This window comes from Lissotriton helveticus, chromosome 8, assembly GCF_964261635.1.
Source record: "Lissotriton helveticus chromosome 8, aLisHel1.1, whole genome shotgun sequence".
Taxonomy (NCBI): Eukaryota; Metazoa; Chordata; class Amphibia; order Caudata; family Salamandridae; genus Lissotriton; species Lissotriton helveticus.
In genome coordinates, this window is record NC_136069.1 from 1,688,634,024 (window position 1) to 1,688,654,833 (window position 20,810).

Consider the following 20,810-nt stretch of genomic DNA (forward strand, 5'->3'; position numbering starts at 1 on the left):
AAAAATGACGGCCAAATCATTATAAAACCAGCCGACAAAGGAGGAGGGGTAGTCCTCCTGTCTGCAGAAGGCTATGACAAGCAGTGCCTTGATCTCCTCTCAGATGAAAAATTCTACAAAAAACTATCCATGGATCCAACCCCGAGGCTACAGAGAGAAATACAAATGATGATCGAAGAAGCAGAAGCTCATGACTGGCTTTCCAAAAAAGAAGCTGATTTTCTAGTAGCAAAAAACCCGAAAATTCCTTACTTCTACTCACTGCCAAAAATTCATAAGGCCCGAATGCCACCCCCAGGACGACCTATAGTGTCAGGCATTGGGTCAGTTTTAGAGCCTCTCTCGCAGTTTGCTGATCATTACCTCAAACCATTGGTCCAGAGTACACCCACCTACTTAAAAGACACGCGACATCTTCTGAACCTGCTGAAAGATGTAGAATATTCACCAGATACCATGATGCTTGTAGGACTCGATGTGGAAAGTCTTTACACAAGTCTATCACAACGAGAGACCCTAGATATGCTTGAACAAATCCTCTTTGAGAAGGACTGGACATACAAAACGCCTAGACACTTCGTCTTAGAATGTTGCCGCATGGCGTTGACAGAAAATCACTTTCTATACAAAGAGACACTATACCTACAACGCCATGGGACATCGATGGGTAGTACCTTTGCCCCGAGCGTGGCCGGGCTATATGTAAGCACCTTTGAGGGCACTCATATACACACAGAAACAAATCCTTATATCCGTCATATACTGCTTTGGAAGCGGTATATTGACGACATCCTGCTGATCTGGACAGGCAGTGAAGATGACCTAAAAGACTTCCACGAATGGCTGAACACAAAAGACAACTGTCTGAAGTTCACTTACAGTGCAGATAAAAATAGCCTTGACTTCCTGGACATCACAATATATGCAGAAGAAGGACATCTGCAAACACGCACCTTTTTCAAACAAACAGCAAAGAATAGTATTCTCTCCTTCAAGAGCTTCCATCCGCGCCCTTTGAGGGAAAATCTTCCCTACAGTCAGTTCCTCAGATTGCGGAGGAACTGCAGCAAGAACACTGAATACCGGGCGCAAGCACAAGATCTGTGCACCAAACTCCAACATCGAGACTATCCAAGACGAGTGGTAAATAAATGCAAGAAAAGAGCCCGACATCAGAACAGAGAAAGCCTCCTAGAGACCTTTCCAAAAACAGAACCTGAGGATCTCACTACCTGTGTCACGACCTACAGCCCGGTAACTGACAAAGTCAAGAAAATTGTGAATAAGAATTGGAGAATCCTCACCTCTGGCACTCTTTCTTGGCCAAAACCGAGATTCGCCAACAGGCGTTGTAGAAACCTAAAAGACATCCTGGTACACACGAGACCACCTGTAAAGAAACGAGGACAACAATCCAACCTGTGGGAAAACTCCCCCGTTGTTGGACATTATCCCTGCGGTTCTTGTTCAGTGTGTAAACTGACCCAACCAACAAAGGAGTTACAACTACTCCCAAACCTCAAATGGAGAATGCTGAGACACACAAACTGCAACACGAGCCATGTAATTTACATGATCACCTGCCCTTGCCAACTGCATTATATTGGCATGACTTGCAGAAAAGCCAAACAAAGGATCGTTGAGCACAGAAGCAATGTCAAATGCAAAAAAACCACAACCAAGATGGCTAGTCATTTTTTGGAAAAAAACCACACAGTGGATGACCTCAGTTGGGTCATCCTAGAGACACTGGACACTAAGGACAGCAAAGCAGAAAGAATCCTCTTTGAAAAAGAGCAACGTTGGGTCCACCGTCTGGGGACAGATACCAGGGGGCTCAATGATAATATCCCGTGGCTGAGTGTGCTGAAATAAGACTGCCTACCATGAAGCTTACTTCATAATGTAAGACACCGCCACGCCGTACCTTGAAGCTAAAACATCAGAGATGAACTATGTACTGAATGTGAACACACTTGAAATGAGAAACAACCCAAAACCTGCTCTACGCAAAAAAACCAAAAATGATCAGTGTACTTTATGCTAATAAGTTGCTGGCCACAAGGATTTACTAATTTAAATCTGTACAACTGATCACTACAAACTTGTTCCAGTTTTTATTCATTACTCTTTCATCCTCCAAGTTTGAAATGAGAAGCGTAACCCCAAGAAGAGCGCCTCTCAGAACAATATCAACTACATCTCTAATACAAATAACGTAAACACCCTAGACGAATTCTGTGCCCCTTCATTATCAAAAAACTGACTACCCCGTTTAGAAAAGATATGATAAAAAATTTTTTTTTTTAATTTAATTAATTTTTATTTATAATTAATTAACCCCTTTGTAAATTCCTTGGTTGTATCGATTTTTTCATAAAATCCGTTTTTGGACAAAAAAGCGGCATGAAGTACAAGATTCCCAAATTCATAATATTGAAAACTCTCGGGACGACTAAGTCCGCTTTCTATTTTTCATGAAAATATCAACAAAAACGACCCGGAAGCTCATCACTGCTACTTCCGGGTCGCAAGAGGCAGCAGAAGCGCAACGCGAAGCGCGAGGACAGGAGCGTTAGGTATCTCTACGAGACCCTGCAGCAACTAAACCGCAAGTATACCGAGCCAGGCCTCACGCTAACAGTGCGTTATTCCTTCCGTCTAGCCCCCTCGAAGCCCTTGCCACACCCGAAGGAGGTATAACTAATATATATCTCTGGTATGATTTTGGCGCGGAGGGCGCACATAAGCACATCGGCATGTTATCGTCACTACGTTAAGCAACCATTATTAGCCCCACACTGTAATGTATTAGAGATTTCTTTCACGAATGAAGAATCCTGCATGTGATGTTTGAAATACAATGGCCACATATCACGATTCATCACCGAAATCGTCCTAGTGGACAGGTACTATTCTACTGGCATAGCATTTACATATGAATATATATATGCCCCGGTTACAATGAAAGGAGGTGTAACTATTGTTTATTCTAGGTATGAATCTGACGCACAGAGCACGGCGGTATGAAAGATTTTCACTACGCGGGGCATTCCATTTCATACGAAAGATATTGGAAATTGCACTTATGAATGAGTATTGACTGCATGCCACATGACAAACAATTACCACTTGTGACTTATCACGATAGTCCTCCAAGTGGTGGGGTTTCTTTAACCCAAAAAATTGCCATATGAGTATGATTTACTATCTATGAACCACTTTTTGCATGCATCAGCTTGCTGGAGAAAGAGAGAGTTGACACTGCCAATTACTGGGGGTTACGAAGTATTGCTATCTTAAGTTGCAACAAACTGCATTTATTAGTAGTGAATTCACTACATTATGTGTCTCCCTTACCCTTTCTTTTGTATTTGTGTATGTTTGTGTGTGTCCCTTATTATTATGTTTGAACTATAGGTACATCGCGACCTCGAGAACAAAGAAACAGGTTGAAAGTTTCCCTTTTTCTACACACTTGCTTGCTATAAATTTAATAGTTTAGCATCACTATCACCTTTCACCACGGGTCCTGAAGAAAGCCCTAAAGTCCGATTCACGGCATAGAGGGCTGAAACATGTTGGCCATTTTAAATCATTTTTGAATGCTAGTGCGTCCTGAAAACTTAATCTTTTTCAACAGAGCGCACATGATTGGAGCATTCCCCTAATGGGATCCACCCGAACCCAGATCTAATAAAAGTCCATTTACTGGGTATCCGGGGGATTTTTACTGTCCTACACTCCCTCCACATCACTGGGTCACTACTGTTTTTACCGAGGGTAAGATCCTCCTGGTGGAGGCTGCATACCGCAAAACCCGATGATTATGCACACACGTGTCAGCAAAGCGGAGAATCAAGATATACCGCTTACCACGCAACGCTACCCTACACGTGCATGAGGGTTTAATTTTTGGAGACACCGTTGTTCGATCTCCTGCATACCCTGGTTCACGCAGGACAAGTGATCCCTCCCTTTTGATTATTTGTAATTACCCAAGGAAACTGAGGGATCAGTATTTTCCTTCTCCCCCTCCAATTGATTAGCATAACCTCGATGGAGCACCAAAACACGAAAAGGTACAACAGCACCACAGGGTCAGATCTGCCTCTCTATAAACTTTTGAGAAACCAGCTCCTACCAGAGCTCTGGCGCACCAATACCCTGGGTACCCGACCCCCACCGCAAACATCAAGAAGAAGAGTCCACACCAGACTCCCAAAGCACCAGGAGCAAACACCTGTTGAGGGATATTGAGACACCTGAGGTCCACTTCCTGACTGCCCAACTGTCCCGAGATCTCCTCCTCAAGTTTTCTGTTCCTGACCGTGAGGACCTCAAGATGCACAATGAGTAACTGACTTGTTCACTCTGCACCTGGCCCTATCGGCCCTGGCTTACCTGGCCCCTGTGGTTCCCCAGCCCTTGCAACCTCCTCCCTCCAAGGAGACCCACTGAACTTACCTGTAAGTCCTCCTGCACAGTGTGTTTTCAAGTGGATGCTCTTCATCAAGACCTCAGTACTCTGCTCCCGCCTGATCCAGGATGCTTCCAAATTTCTCCTGCTGGAACTTTGATCCTGGTCCCGACATCAACCTAAAACAAGAAGGTGAACTTCATGAAAGCATAGCCTGAGTTTATGTGCATTTTTCTACTTTTTTCCCACTGTTTCCTATTGTGCGTAATTGATCACAAAAGTGATATATTTCCTGAATTTTGAAAAATCGTAACTCCAAAAACACTTACCTTTGAACTGTGTTCTTAATCTTAAAAATTACATAAAAATCAACTGTATTTTTATAAATTGGTCCCAGTTTATTCTTGAGTGTGTGTCTCATTTATTTTCTCTTTGGAGTACAACACATTCTTAGCACTACTTTCTGATAAGCCTAAGTGCTCGCCCACACTACCATAAAGGGTGTTAGTATTATCCACTTACACCTCTGTTTACCAATAGTGGGATTTAAGCCCTATATTAATTGTACCTGCTCAGACCTCAGCCAAAGTCAAAGTAGCTGTACTTATGTTCAATGCCTTGTCTTTCTCCTTGGCTGCTGTCTCTGGCTGCAAGTATTATGAATTCATCACTCGGCTTGTAATACATTTTGTTATTACAGGTGACTAGAGAAGTCAGAGAAATTAAAACTGTTTTTTATACAGGCATAGCAGGCTCCCATGTATAATAGAATACCAAAAATTGATTGGTCTTTTTGCCACTGATTGTCTTTTATGGTATGGAAATAAGATGTTTCAGTTGAGAGATAAACCTATTATTGGCAAACCACCTTCGGATGATGGAAGGCTGAATTGACCTTCCTGTTATTTGAACCCATGATTTACCGTTCACCATAGATTTGACGGCTCATTGTTTACCATACTATAAAATCTGATTTGCTGTCTTATGGACCAATATCTTACCGAAGAACAAGCTTGCATTCTTGCTTTGGAATTTCAGAAAGAGCTCAACACCCATCACTCATCACTTCACTGAGCACTTAGTGCACTGCTGATTGCGAAGATCAACTCATCCGCCTTAATGAATGCACATATGTATGGACAATTATACAGGACAAACCTTGCTAGCGAGAAGCAGAACTCAATAGTGGGAGCCTCTAATTCGCTTACAAGGAAAGTGGATATGTTGTGTCCTCTCTTCTGCTCTTTTCCGATTTTTCGGAGACAGAGGGAGCTCTAATATTGATATGGATGTTGCTTTAGGTCCTAGAAGCATAAACAAAGAAGGCTTAACGTCAGCTTTCTTTTTTGTTTTTACTGCTTTGAGTTTGAGCTAAACAGCGCATGTGTTGTCTCTTTGAGACCGGCCGTAATCAGTCTGTGGGCTTCAAGTCCATCTCCTTTTTTTTTGTCATTGCTTTTCCTTTATCTTTGTCAGTGTCCTTTAAAATCTCTTGCTTGCTAGTGGTCAGTCCTGCCTCTTTGTCCCTCCTTTCTCTCTTCTGCACCTCCCACTGAGCAAGGACATATTACTGTTCATTCCTCTATGGCTCTTTATCTGTTCTTTGGGGGCACATTTTTTTCTTGGTTTCATGCTCAGTTACTGTGTGCCTGTGTTTAACTTCTAAACAAAACCACTGGGTATGGGCTCGCACCGGCATAGCTTGCCACAAGCATATAATGAACAGAAAAAGTGCCAATGCCGCTAATTTAAAACTCAAGCTTACGTTTCATCAAAACACACGGGTGAGGCAATGTGTTCGTTGAATTTAATTCCACTTCTTTTATTTTCTTTATTTTTAATTAAACTTTTCTTATTTCAGTAATAATTTATACATATATTGTGCAAATATTAAAATATTAAAACTGGTGTACACAACAATTGTGATATACTATTCTCATGCGAAACTTACATATTTACAAAATAGTGCATCCTAATCAACATTCAGTCTTCATTCATACATCAATCAGCCCACTACAAACAACAAAAAACAAAACGTAAATGATTTGATAAATGCTGGAATAATAATATTCACAACAAAAAAGCCAATGTTTGTTTCACAACAAAATGAATCTGTGCAATATTTTCACATCAACTAATAATTTCTCAATTTTAGGCTTCTAGAAAGTCAAACTTCAGCACCTTAGCTGTTTACATTCAAATATAGCATTCTTCCTTCCACCTCCTCTTAATTCCACAGTTGTGTTACTGATGCATTTTTTACTGCTGCCTCGCACCACCATGGTTCCCCCTTCATTGCTTGTAATGTTTTTATTAGACTTTTTGTACTTTTCAATCTCCCCTCAGAGAAACTAGTAGGATATTTGCTTGGTTTAGGCTTCATTTTAAGGGGGAATGGATGTGTTTTTTTAGGTATGGCCTGCAAGGTATTTACATCCCACCCCCTCTCTTTCCTGGCTTTTCATTTGTTCCAGTGTGGGCCACTTACTTTTCTTATAGCTCTATTGGCTGTAGCATATTTTCCTGCATTGACCAACAGTTGTTAAATTTACATTAACCCATCTTGCTGCTTTTTTATGTACATTCGTAGAATTATATATCGGTGGCACAGGGTGTTTAAATGTTTTGCCCAAATTCACAGGATGTTGAGCTGTCGCTGAGGCTTGAACACTGACCTGCAGGTCACGAGTCGGCAGCTGTGATGCAGCCCTCAATGGAGGAGGGGTTAGGGTAGAGGTGGGGCTACTATGTGGGCTTGTTCCGATCAGTGTTGGTCTCCTTTGCTCTCGCAGATCCCTTTCCCTTACATTCTATAATTGGAGCACTAACTGCCTTGTTAATAAGCAGTGCTTATTTCTAGCTGCACCATCATTGTAGAAAAGCCTGTATTTAATGCCCTAACTAAACTCTGGTTGTAAACTAACTATTCACCAATGTTAAGAAAACTGCACCTCTACTGCAGTTATAACATTTGAGTTGTAAAACCAGTGTGACTACTTCCTGAACTATCACAGCAGCCTGTGTTAAAAACAAGCCTATTGAGAAAAATAACTGAATTGATGATAAGCCTTACAGCTTGCAATCTGAATGATAAGGGAACATTTATGGTACTTTTTGAAACTGAAAACCGTAATTTGTCAGCGTGTTTCCTTACCCACAGCCTGATTTATTGTTCAAAACACCTAGTGCAAGTGTGTTCTGACCAGCGTTCCCTACATTTGTGTGAGTTGCGTTGTCTCTCACGTCGCAAGAAATTGTTTATGGTGGTGGTGGGCACCTTGTCAAATTAATAAGTCTCAACAAGATCTCAAATCCTGGACACGCCCTGTCGTTCACTAACTTTTCTTCTCAGTTCAGATTGTTTTTAAACATGCCGGTCCCAAGAATCATTTTGTCATGAAAGCTATCCAGCACATGTTTCCAGAAATCTGATTTATCATGACTGACAATGTTTGAATACAGTGAGCTGAATGACTTGTAGATAGTGTTAATATCAGATTTCAGTTTACATTCAGTTGCTACACTAATCCACTAGTAATGAACCACGTTGCTGCAGTAGTATAATCCAACTGGGCATAGTCATCCCTCGTGATTGTGCGACACTTGCAAGCCCTTCAAGTGTTTGTTTAAAACTGTTATACACTTTAGTTGCACTGACGTAGAGAATGTAAGTAACCAGAAACACGTGTTGAATATGCACTAGTAGAAATTTGATGCTTGTGGACCAGCACTTTTTTGAGATTTTAATTATATAAATAGAAGTTGTTTAATTCTCATGGGTGAACACGAGAATGATTCTGAAGTCGGCGTTTGTTTTGATTTGGGGAGCTTGTAGGCACTTACTGGTCTACAAAGGTGCCTGCCACACCATTGACAGAAAGTGCTTGTTTAGTGGCAATGCTGCAGATTACAAACTTGTTGGAGTATTGATCTTCGCAGTTAAAATTTCAAGTAAGCTGCACTTTTCAAAGAAGTTAAGGACTTTGGAGGGAGATGATTGTGCAACCTTGTATTATAATAAGGAATAAAATACCCCTCAATAGTTGAAAGTCTTTTGCATGTGTTATACTATAATAATTGGATTTGTAAAGCGTGGCTTATCACTCAAAGGGTAGCCAAGCGCTAGAGCCTCAGAGTTCACATGAACGTCAGAGATTATAGAAAATGTATATTTTCTATCTTGTTTCTCTGTTTGGCCACAGTCTCCCCAGTGCCTTGCAATATCTTTAATTTAGTCTGGAGTGTATTTTATGTTTGTGTAACTTAACGCAGCCTATGGTATATCGCTATTTAGTAATGCCTGCCCAGTGCTGCTGACCGATGGGTGCATACCTTAGCTTCACCTCACATTATTAATGGCTTGCAAGTAAGAGGTTTTACTGTCCCTACATTGAGGAACCAATGCTTTTGAAGACTGATTGTTTTATGTGGTACCAAATTTTACTGTAAAAAGCATGGTGTCAAAGTCTTTTGTGCTACATTTTGAAAGACTACTTGTATTGTATATTGTTTTACTACAGCAGGTAGCCTCTTGACTTACATGTGATACTACGTATTCTGCCATCGTTTTCATTGAGTACAGTTTTGTCTTCACATTTTAGCATTTTATCAGTGAATTTGAGATTTTAGAATGGGTGTCTCTAGGCATGACCCAAAGTGATACGAGGTGCTTTAAGGGACTGCAGACATGGACATCTTGGTTGTTTTGTCCCTTGGCCCAGCCAATTTGTGGGTTATTTTATGTTGAGGGTGTGCAGATTGTCTTGGACCTCATGAGACAGTATGCTTTCGGTGAGGGTTAACGTCTGTTATTTATTTATTCAAAAGTTTTGCTGCACTAATATTTTTTTAACATTGTTTTTCCCCAAAAAGATGGTAAAATATGCACTAGTGAGACTGTTGGTGTGTACACAGAATGTGAGTTGCTTAATTAGTGAGAAAGAGTCTACTCTGAGGCATATCCCTCCCATTCGATAACATTGAGAATTCCTTATTACATTTAATAAGCTATAATTTCCAAAAGAGAGCAGGTAGAGATAACATGTTTCGGACCTATTGAATTGTAATGATAAACCCTATTCAATAATAAAGTTGGATTTTTATTACAATTTTAGAAATGCCAATTTTAGAAAGTTGGCCTTTTCCTGCCCTTGCCTGCAGCCTGCCCTTGCCCTGCAGCCTGTCTTTGGTCACATGACTAGGAGTAGCTGACAGATTTCATGAATTCCTCCCACACGGTCACACAATAGGGGTATTAGGTGTACCTGAATGTGCCATCTGCTTGCCGGATGGGAGGCGAAGCTGAGCATAGCCCTACTTGCAAATGAATAGCCTGTATTCTGCCTTCACACAAGGGATACCGCATTCCCCCTGCAATCAACTTGGAGCTAGGCAGGGGAGCCAGGAAATTCCAGGCACTCTAAAGAAACTTTCGAGATGCCTATCCTATCTTCCAGAGGAAGCGAACCTGGGTATAAAAATAGGAACTTCCGACCCGCTTAACAATTCACTACTGGACCGGGTGAATGACTCACAGAGGACCACCTACTGCTATGACCTGCTCTGCACTCTGCTAATCTTCTGCTGTAACCTGTAATGATACCTTTGCTGTCTGGAGCCTGCCATGACCCCTCAGAGGCTAGGTCTGCTGTTGAGCCATGCGTCTTCTCCTGAATGCAGGACTACCAGAGGGACTTGAAGGAGTAGTTTGCTGGCTCTCTGTTCAAAGCTACATGGACACAAAAGCTCCCACCATCTTAAGCCCACATCTGGACATAGCCTAATTGGGTGTATTTGTGGCTTTGAACATTCACTTTCCAATATGTTTTCTTTAAACATCATAAAATGTAAAGTTCAGGATTATTAGAATGTTTATAAGGGAGATCTGTGGAATGCATGGGCTGCGTAGGGACCTAGAGCTATGTGGTACTGGTAGAGAGTGAAGATAGTTCTACCACAACATGTGTGATCTATCTCTACAGGTTTCTCAAAGCTGACTTGCATATAAAATGTGTTTGTACTGCTTCTGCCTTTCACTCCATTATTTGCACACCTGTGTTATTCACATATTCTTCTCAATATGGTCCCAGAAAAAAATCAACGAACACCTACACAATCATTAGTCCTCTTCCATGTTTATAGAACCACGATATTTGTCACTCGTGTCACAGAATCTCACCTGAACCCCCTAAAAGCATCCTCCATAGAGCAAAACTACCACACATTGTATCCACAGGTTTAAGGCAATGCCCACTGTCCCCATGCAACTTTTTCATCCTCTTCAAGACTTGCTGCATCAAGCATAGGGCAGTAGGTGAGGGCACTGTGCTTCCTGGTTCACCAAGGCAAACATTCACAGATAAGGTCATTTTCCCTAAGAGTGGGCAAAGCATTCTGCTCCACCAGCAAGTTTGTGTGGTTTTGCCTACTTGGAGCTCAGAGTTCCCTGCAAAACTCCACCAACTGACACATGGCAGAGTTTGTTATTGCATGTGGCTCATCAACATTCAGTTAGTTGGTGAGAACTAGTGTCGACTAGTGTGTTCTTCGGGTGCTAGAACGCCTCCCAGAGAGATTTCTCAACACAGGCAGTTGCTGCAGGTCACTTCCTTTTCTGATGAGAAAGCTGCAGCTTGAATAGAATATCTGCTCGAGTGGCAGAGAGAAGCAGCTGCATCTCCCTAAGGCATGTCACATGATGCCGTTTGTGCTTATTTTTATAGCGTGGAACAAGCTCCTGGTGCTAAAAAATTGCACAAACAGCATTTCTTGCCGATGTACCACACTCACTGAACTCCGCAGAATCTCAAGGATAGATATAAGTTTTCATGGAACTCCGCGAAATTTCGCAGAGTGAAACTCCACAAGTTTCACCTGTTCCTAGTTTTTACTTAAAGTACTGAAAATAAATTATGAGTGTACAGTCCTGATGATAAACATTGAATATTATGAACAAATGCATGAACAATAGGTTTAGACTCTGGTGAGTAAATGTGACATTTGGATACAAATTATATCCATTTCCAGATACGGGTAGAGCCAGTTCTGAGATGATACAGTTCAAGGCTTGATGGAGAGTTGCAGCAAGATGAGTGGCTGCCTTTTTACCAGTAAACCTTGAAACCTAAAACTGAGGTTTGCAGGGTCTGGCTAAACAATCTTTAGGGGATCCACACAGGCAGCACCTCCATGCACTCCCCCGGATTTCTAGTTTTCAGAAATGTCTGGGTTTGGTAGGTGCCCCCTTTCAAAAACAGGTTGTTTTGTGACAGATTGGGGGCAGCTGCGTTTTTGTTCTATCAAGGGAAACCTAATAAGCCCAGACATTTCTGAAATCTACACACCAAAGGGAGTCCAGGGATGTTTGGCTTGCATGGATCCTCCAAGGGTTTCTTACCCAGAATCCCCTGCAAACCTTAAATTGTTCTCAAAAGTCACAATGTCCTCACTTTTTTGTGTGGCAAGGTTGTAAGATCAGTACAATGGCACAAATCTCCCACCACCCAGTGTTCCCCTCTATCTTCCAATAAAAATGATACCTCACTTGTGAGGGTGCCCAAAGAAGAGTCAGCCTAAAAACGTATGAAAAAAACTGCCTTTTTGGACCCACTTTGGTTCCCCTCAGTCTTTCATTTTATGAGTTTTTAGGTTCTCTACTTTGGGCATACACACAAATAAGGTTTAGTTTTTATCGGGAGACCAAGGGGAACGCTGGTTGGTGGCAAATTTCTGTTGGCACAGCGATCTCACAATTTTACCACACAGAAATGTGAGGAAAAAGCTTTATCACATCTGCATGAGGTGTCTTTGAATCCAGTCTTGTGCCCAGAGGATATTCCTAAAGGAAGGAATATGCAGGAAGACATCTTCCATTACCTTTATAGTTTGTCCAATCTTAACCCAGAAATTGTGTTCCAAAGGCCTGTTTATAGGGGGTAAATAGGGTGTCTTTGTTCATCAAAATGTGTAATTTTCCTGATTTCATCACAAAAGACTTACCTTCTGTTCAGAGATTTGGCCTGAAATTCTTCCTTGGTTGTATGACATTACCACGCACTACTTTACCATGCACGTTTTTTTAATGCAGATTTTCAAACGCATACCACTTCCATGCATTTAAATTCACTCAGATCTGACATACCTATTCCACGCAGTCCACTGCCATGTACACTTTTATTACGCTAACAGTTACATAAAAATCCAGTCATAGTCTAACACTGCCATCTACTGTTGAAAAATTATACAATAATCTTAAAATAATATTGTAAACAAACATATATTTAAAAAAAAATGTATGTGATTACAGGTTTATATTGGGGGTAGACCTACCTACTCCCTTTTTAAACATTTATCTTAAAATATATATAAACTAAATCCTGCATAGTCACCAATTCAATCACATATTGTGAGAAAGTGGCTCTATATATACTGGACTAGAAGGAAGTACAGTGTGTATAGAGTCCACCAACCCCAGAGGTATAACAGAGGTTAAAGTCAGAACTGACCTTACTCTCCAAAGTGGTAGATTGGTCGAGCAGTAAGGCAGTACCAGAGGACAGTGCAAAGCATTTGTTGTACACACTCAGTCAGCAGAAGGTTTCACACACTCAAGGACTGAACTCCAGGCCAATTATTTCTATATCCTCAGATATAGTTGTTTTATTTTTAGAACCAACAGTTGTAAAAATATACTTTTCTTGATATGAGTATTCTCATATAAATACTTTGAAAGGAAGTAATAAAGTTTGTGCACAATAGTTACAGTATAGGCAATAAGCAACACAGTTCTGAATCACTCTCTAACATTGAGCTCAATGGGTTTTGCAGGTAAAAGTACGGTAGATTACTTTACGGTTTACTTTTGTAATTCCAGGACTAGATCTAAGATTCAGTGCTGGGGTGCAAACTGAAACCAGATTAGCAAACACGTTTTAGTTACTGTACTGAATTTTCATGAATATTACTGTTTTAAAAGTTCACACTTAGAAACTTTTCAAGGTAAATCTGACAGTGTTATTCAATGGGAGGAAATTCAGGTTGCAGGTAAAGTATGTTTGTGTTACTTTTGTAACCCAGTACTAGTCTCCTAGGGCCAGCACTGGGGGCTTAACTAAACACAGGTAGGTCATTGGGTTTTAGTATTTTTTACGATTTTTAAAGAATATTTGCAGTTTTCAAAAGTAGACACTTAGAAGAAATTTCATAGACAAGCAGACAATGGGTTCCTACGGCGAAAATACAGATTACTAGTAAACCCGAGTCAAAATGGGTCAATGTTATCCAATGGCAGGTAAGTGGATTACCGGTTTCCAGGTGAGTACTTGGTTGATGAAGTCAATGTTCTGGGCATAGACTCAGGGGTCCCCCAGGGTCAGGTAGGTATAGTTAGTTCACCCTCAGCGGTACAGGGGCGGCCGGGTGCAGAGGTAGGTAGGCCCAATGATATCCAATGAGGGAAAGGGGGCCTTCGGTTGGTGGCTGCTGGCTCGCAGGCCACGCGGTTGTGGGAGCTGGGCTCCTGGTCACTTGCTCAGGGCAAGTGGGGAAGTAAGTTAGGACAGAGGGGTCACAGCCAGCGGAACTCGGGCGGCTGGGTGCAGTGTGCTTTTGAGCCGTCAGGCGCTCAATGTTATCCAATGAGGATCTTGCAAAAGGGAAAAAGGCTGCAGGCTCGGGGACGGAGACTCTCCAGGGGCGACCAGCACTTCGAGAGGTAAGTTGGGATCTTGGAGCAAAGGTAGGTATGCCAAAGGTAGGTACAGGGGGCTGGATGGCGCCGGGTGCAGGGGTGTCTTTGGGTGTCGGAAAAGCTTATCCTCGGCTGGTCGCTGTTTGGGTGGCACCTAGTTCTGAGGCTGCAGGCGTCGGCTGGTTCTTCGAGGAGGGTCTTTGGGCACTAGACTTCTGGTCCCAGTCGCCGGGGGGACGTCCTCGTGGTCTTTGTTCGGGTTGGCCCGGCCCGGGCTCGGCTTGTGCAGAGTGGGCTGGTCCGGAGCTTCCTGGCTGGCACCAGGTGGTTGTTGTCATAGCAGAGCCCCTGCTGGAGGGAGTCCCAATCATCGAGAAGGTCAAGGCAGGCAGGTCCTCTGGTTGCTGTCCGCGGAGGTCGCCGGGTTTAGGCCGGAGCAGGTTCCAGGATCAACAGGCCGGTAGGGCTGGGGCCAAGTCAGTTGTTGTTGTCCTGTTGTTAGCAGCTGCGCGACAGGTCTTTTTCCTCTTTATCTTCTTTCTTCTTTTGGTATCGGGATCTCAGGAAGGAAGGTTCAGGGAGCCCCTAACTACTAAATTTAGGGGCGTTACAGGTAGGGCAAGGGCAGGGACCAATGGGTCCCTGTCCTGGGGTGAGTACACCCCCTGGCCTGCTCCTCTCCTGTGGGGGGGGGGCAGGAGCCTAGCTGGGATTGGGCAGGACTCCCCATCTACAAAATGGCCGGAGCCCGTGGTCATGCTTCACCTCACCTCCTCCACCTGAGGGGTGGAGTTGACACAGGTTGGCACACCCCCCTTCCTGACGTAGTTTTTCCCGCCAGTCTTCCCGCCAGAATGGGGGTAGGACTGGTGGGGGCTGGTTGCTGGGTACAGCAAATGGTCTGGAGAAGCTCTCACAGGCGTTATGCCTTTGAAGCTTCCCCCTGTCCATCCTGGGGGAGAAGACATAGCACCTCGCTCAGGATGTGCTTTGTTGCAGACCCAGGAGAGAAGGGGGCTCTCCACCCAGGGGTCCAACAACATGTCTGCTGTGTGGCAGCCTCTACAGCCACTCAGCCCAGACGTGGATTGTAGGTTCGGGTTTTGGAGGGCATCTCTAAGATGCCCTGTTGTGCATGTTACCATTAATCCCACACTGGCATCAGTGCGGGTTTAATGTGCTGAGAAATTTGATACCAACCTTGTCAGTCTTCAGTGTAGCCATTATGGAGCTGTGGAGTCGTAATGACAACCTCCCAGCACCATATACTCTTAATGGCAGCACTGCACTTACAGTGCACAGGAATGGCCCTGGGTACTGTAGGGGCACAGGGCTCATGCACCTGTGCCCTCACCTCTGGCATAGGGCACCCAGCTAGAGGGGTGACTGAGGTATGCCAGGGCAGTGGGCTCTGTGGGCAGGGCACACAGGGATGTGTGCCATGTCGTCTCTTGTTTTGGTTCTGTACTTAGGTACCCAGCCTGCCAATGCAGTGTGTGGGTGCCAGGGTACCGGGCCCCTGAGGGTGGCACAGTCAGTGCTGCAGCCCTCAGGGGTCTTCTCTGGTCACCATGCCCTGGGTACCTAGGGTACCATTTACTGGGGGCTGACAGGTGGCCAGAGATGTCAATTGGGTATTTTGTTTCTGCATTGTTTTTAGGGAAGGAACACAGGCCCGGGGTACCTGTTTGGCAGGGACCCAGGGCACACTCAGTCAAAGCACATCCGCCGTTCAGAAAAAAGTGGGGGCATACCAAGGCAAGAAAGATGGCACTTTCTCACACATATGCAGTGTAAAGACTTGCTTGGTAAAGACTAGCGGCGTGGTAAAAGTAATTCCGATGTAAAAAATGCGTTGTACTTGCATTTCGTAGTAAAATCTTCGATGTAAAGGTCGACTAGGTCCATGCTATCAGTTTGTTTTTCTGTATGAAAAATCGTGTTAATTGATGATCCTATCAAAAATATTTATGTCCTATAATATTTAATCAATGAACTTGATATATTGCAGGTTCAACATACGTTATTACCGGGTGGTCCTGGCCATGGTTTTTGCTATTGAAGAAATCAACCAAACTCCAGATTTTTTACCAAACATCAGCCTTGGTTTCCAGATATTTGATTCCTGTGTATCTGAGAAACAAGCCCTCCGGGGAACCTTGGAGCTACTGTCTGGGAAGAAGGAGCCAGTGCCTGGATACAGCTGCTCAACACGCCCCCTAGTGGCGGGGATAATTGGGGACACATTTTCATCCTTAACCATTCCAATGGCCAGGATCATGGGGGTCCTTCACTACCCCCAGGTAAGAGTAAACATGTTTAAAATACAGAGTGTTACTGTAGGACCTCTAAACCACAGAGCACAAATATGAGCTTGATGGCCAAATACTTTGCACAGAATAGCAGGAAGTCCACCCCCTCATGTGTGCTATGGAGAGAGCTATCACCTGAACTTTGCAGCTGTGCTATGAGAGCAAGGGATTGCCAAGAGACTTCAAAGGAATTGATCCTGCAAGACATCCCCAGGAGCTGTTCATTTTTCCACCTTCCAGCAACAATTAAAGGTTATACCCAGATTTATAAGAGAATGAACACAATAATTAGCCTCTATAGGAGAAAAATGACTGGAATCAACTAAAAATGGAGGACAGGCCTTCTTCTAAGTGCTTCACGTAAGAGGTTTTCACATCTTTGAATAGATAATGCTTTAGCGGCATATTTACAATGGCTTTATCTCCACTTTTTTGGCTTACAAAGCCAAAAAAGCGTAGATAAAACCAGCGCCCTATTTACAAGAGGGTGCTAACATGCATGTTAGCACCCTTTTTCCCAACGCCTCCCTTTGCATCTCCAGTGAGATGTAAAGTGGGCGTTACTGGGCGTACCCCGGATTGGACTACCTTGCAAATATCACTAATGTTTACATCGTGATATTTACAAGGCAGCCCACATGATTTTAGCACACTTTAGATTTTGACAAAAACTGCAGTTTTCACCAAAAATTACCATCTGCTAAAATCCTGACTTCGCCATCCCTAACATAGGAGGTGGATCATGCTATATAACCCTGTGGGTCGTATCAGCAAGGTTAATGCAGTTTTTCAGAGAACATCACTGAAAAAACAGCGATTTTCTCTGCAAAAGGGCGATAACCTCGCTATCTCTGGAATTTTTAGCGCCCTGGAGTAAGGCGTTGTTAATAATGCACTACCAGGGCAATACATTCCAGAGATAGCCTGCGATAGTATAATTATCGCTATGCATGGCCAGCGATAATTATCGCTGGCCTTTGTTAATATGCCCCAAATTCAGCTCTCACTTGCACTGAAACTTTGGAGCTGTAATCCGCTGCCTTTGACACGGTGTCACATGATATTCTTCTCGGTCGTCTACAGAAGGGGGGGATTGGAGGCTCGGCCCTGTCCTGGCTGGAGAGCTTTCTCTCGGGCCGCTCACAAGGTGTCAGAATGGGCTCCCTCCATTCCATCTCCAGGGAGCTCACCAAGGGAGCGCCACAGGGCTCATGCCTAAGCCCCACACTTTTTAATGTGTATGTGGCCCCCCTGGCTGACATTGGGAGTGTAGTGTTTTATCTAGGAAACCCAAATCGATATTCCTATTTTGTGCCCTTGCCCGGTTATAATCAATAATATCCATACAACGGCATAATAATCATATCCATAATTCAGTCGTAGCACATGCTGTCACATTAAGCAAGGCTACTTCTCCGGCCCCCTAGAATGCACACCGAGTTCTCTAAACAAAACCAAGCCTCCAGCAACCTGGGAAATCCCCCTTGCTTTTGTTTTGATTTCGTCCTAGAACTCCTGTAAAGCACTGTAAGAACGGCCAGTTCTTAGTGACATCTTTATTGACGTCTTATGTCCAACCTTACGTCAAACCCAGGCACCTTTCAGGTATAAATATACCAACGTTGCCTTAAGCAAACACACGGTGGTGATTCTGGAGCAGAGCAGCTATCTACTTGCCCGTAAGCCCAGCTGATGCGAGAGCCCACGGACGCTGCCCCTCCTCCCTGACGCGCTGAGAAAGACGCTGTCTTTTCTCCTGCCGAGAAATCCAGCTCCGGCGTTTCTAGCCTACCCTAGCGGGTTGCTGGGATATCGAGTCCTGAGAGAGATACAAGACCTCCTGCTTTCTATTACCCAGGTACGGAACTGACTAAACCCTTACAGAAAATTCTTGAGTCAGATTCTTGGCAAAACAAACTTAACTTAAACTGCTACTTACTTACTCCTTCCCACGTATTAGGCTTAGGTCAGGTACACCGGGGTAGGCATAGTTAGAAGCACCAGTTGAGTACGATTAGTCAATGTATATATGTATGTATATATTTTATCTATTTTAAAGTATCATATGGCTAAGAAACCATATCAATGCTTTTACAGCATTATTTTATAATCCTCCTTTTACTGTACGCACTTTACTTTACCATGAGTATTACAATCGTGGCAATTCATTTCTCTTGTATGAGGAAGAAGACTGCTCAATAAATAACACCTTTTATTGAAAACGCCCGTCTCTCTTTTCTCTGCATTCTGGTGAAACTAAGTACGCACATTTGACTGAGTGAAATAGCTGTCTTTTGTTTTCACACGACTCTAGAGATACACTCTTAGTCAGGGAGAGCAAAGTTGTCATGTTTTATGGTTGTCAGAAGCTAATCCCTTCTTGTCTATCCAGGGAGGTTCAACTCCTCCTCGTTTATTCGAGAAAGTTTCTAGTGACCTCTGAGCTAGCTGGCAAAACTTAAGTCCAATATAGTCAGTAGAGACCTAGATAACCTCAGTCCTACGTCTACACTGCTGAATATATTATTCCAATGTGCAGAGCCTATTGGGAATATAGGAACTACACTACAGGAGAGTGCATGGATTCACCCTGGTGTCGTATGCCGACGACACCCAGCTTTTGTTCCCTTTTCAGACCCTCACAACCGCAATTAAAAAATCCTTTGTTGAAGGCATGAGTGCGGTGTCTGATTGGATGGCCTCTAATTGCCTCCAATGCAACATGGGCAAAACTGAGGTCATGTTGTTCGGCGAGGCCCCTCTCCTGTGGTCTCCTGAGTGGTGGCCATTGGATTTGGGGCCAGTACACTGCCCCAAACAGGCAGTGAAGAATCTTGGAGCGCGGTTAGATCAGGCACTATTGCTAAAAGAACATGCTAACCAGGTAACCGGGTCCTGTTTCCGGGTCATCGGACTTTTAAGGCGTGTGTTCCCATTCCTGCCCGACAGTTACTGAAAGACCCTTGTTCAGACCCTAGTGGTCAGTAGACTAGACTACTGTAATGGCCTCTTTATTTCAGCTAATGAGGAACAGCTCAGCAGACTACAAGTGGCCCAGAACACCACGGCAAGATTGGTCCTTAACGCCCCGGCCAGATCTCCCTCACGCCCTCTTTTGAAAAAACCCCACTGGCTGCCTGTTCGGCAACGTGTCAAGTTCAAGGTCTGCTCTACAATACATAAATGTCTCTTTGGCTCAGGCCCTAAATATTTAGCTGAAAAATTCAACCTTTACAGTCCTGGACGCTCTTTACGCTCTAGTAACCAACTGCTGCTTCAGGTCCCCAAGATTAGGAAGGTTAGACAGGGAGGCCGAGCTCTATCCTATAAGAGCCCTACACACTGGAACTCGCTCCCTCTCACTCTGAGACAAAATACCAACTTTCAGACTTTTAAGAAATCACTTAAAACACACCTGTTCTCGGCATCTTAAAATACAGTACAGCCTATGGACCTTAGTTAGACACCTTAGCTGTAGCACAAGCATGGAGATACCCCTTCGGGGGTCGAGTCCTGCGCTATATAAGCAAATAAATAAATAAATAAATAAGGGTTTCGGGAGTCCTGAAACATAACTCTTCATCACAAAACAGCAAAAGCCTAACAGCGTACCCCCTTTTATCAGAAAATATTATACGCCAGGGTTAACCAAATTACTTTTTGAGGTAATCTCAAATATGACCTTGTAAATGGGTCATGTGTATATTCAGTAAAACAGAAAAGAAGTCCCCTGGTCTCACTATAGTTACTTTATTCACTTTTGTGACTTGCGGTCTCTGAAATCCTGTTGAACCTCTGTTTCTAGACACAGACAATATACTACAAAATGCCAGTATTTATTTGTTGAGTCTTGCATCAGCACAGATGAGTCCTTCTTGATTCCTTTGTTAATTCTCCTCAAACAGGCACACTCCCCAGATTCTCAGAAGGCCGCAGCGTTTGTACCTTATTCACAGGAGAAGATGCACGGTTGCAACAACAATGTTAACGTGTTCCAATCGAGCTAGTGATGCATGAAGTGATGAAGAATCCCCCTCCAACCCCAATTTACTTCACTGAGAATTCTCCTTTCCGGTCAATGTGACTGCCACAGAACCTTTTATTACAGGTGTTGCAACCTCTAGAGCCCTCTCAGGAAACCACGAGTCCTCACCACACTGTTCGGTGTTGCTAAAATCAACATACATATCAGACTGCGCACGGTTTAGTAAATTCAAAAATGCATTTTGCATTGGGTTGTGTCAAAAAAGTGATGTCACCCCAAATCAAAATGTTAGCTAATCTGGACCCAAGAGACACAGCCCTAAAACAGAAGCACTGCAAGCCGGTCAAAATTGTTACCATCAATACCTTAGTGAGTCACAAACACACTGCAGACCAGGGTGGGATG